Source organism: Opisthorchis viverrini, assembly GCF_000715545.1.
Source record: "Opisthorchis viverrini unplaced genomic scaffold opera_v5_80, whole genome shotgun sequence".
Taxonomy (NCBI): Eukaryota; Metazoa; Platyhelminthes; class Trematoda; order Opisthorchiida; family Opisthorchiidae; genus Opisthorchis; species Opisthorchis viverrini.
The window spans coordinates 715,327-716,587 of NW_008751735.1; positions in this window are offsets into that span (position 1 = coordinate 715,327).

Sequence of the window (1,261 nt, forward strand, 5' to 3'; positions counted from 1 at the left end):
AACCCGTCAGAGCTTTCCGGCCTTTTCAGTTCATTTGCACTTTAAGCAGTTGAAAACAGCCGTTTCAGCGACAGATTTGCGCACTTGAGTAATTTGGACCTTATTTTAAAGTGAGGCATACAGGGCTACTAATCTGACTGCTAGCAAGAATCTTCACAGTTTTCTCTTCCTCTCTTATGTACGAGAGATGAAATCGATACGAGTGAAGTATTGCGCCCATCTCTTCCGCTGCCCGGAACCAAGAGACCACCAGTTTGACCAACTTGCTTCCTTATTGAATTATCTGTCCGCATTTTTTGACATTAGGCCGCATGCGCGTGACCTGGTTGCGTTTGTTTACCGATAAAAAGACAGAATGAAGGACCCGTCAGAGAGTGACATTTTTTCGGAAATGCTCTACTTGACTAGTTACTTCGTGCCGTCAAGGTGACGCGAGATTATGAGCACTAGTATTCTCCGTCTCCTTGTCGAATTCTAGTAGAGCTGAGAATTCCATCAAAGACTTCTGAACTAATACATGTATTATCTAATTCATAACTTATCAACAGGTCCAGCACAAAAAGGTTTCCAGATGGCCAGTGGGATGATACCTGTATCTATGTGATCCTGGAACTCAACGCGAAATGCGTGGTTCTACCGGTCTCCAGGTTCCCATTGCTTTATTCGAGGGTTCGAACTTCTCAGTAGAGGTTCCATTCTCTCAGTAGAGCCACTCTATGCGGAAAAAAAAACAAGAAGTACTGTAGAGCTGTTATATCCTTGTTGGACTTCTTAACGAAACCCAGATAACTTCGAAACCGCAAACTTCCGACCAACGTTTGAACACCGAACCGTTAGGTCACGAACGGCTCATCAACAGTGTGACTAACTCGTAATTAGACAGGATATAGCACTGGGCATTCTTCAATCATGGGATTACGGGTAGACACAACAAATAAATCTTGTAGACCCGTCTCGGATGGACAACATTTATCAATTCCAAGAGTCCTCAAGATTCTAACCACATCAGTCTTTTGACCACAGAATAGTAAATCATCCAAGCCTACATGAAACGAATGGGAGCAAACCCAGTGGGTTGGTCTTATGGTGGTGTATCTGTGCCTTCAAGCCTTTGACTGTGGCCGAATAGGAGGTCAGGATCACAAGGTCATTTGTTATCAGCTACCGCTTTTGTACGATCCGATGGAATAGGAACCCGTAATAGTCCCTTATCAACTGATGACTATCTTTTTGCAGCAGGACGCTCCGTTGCATCCACGAA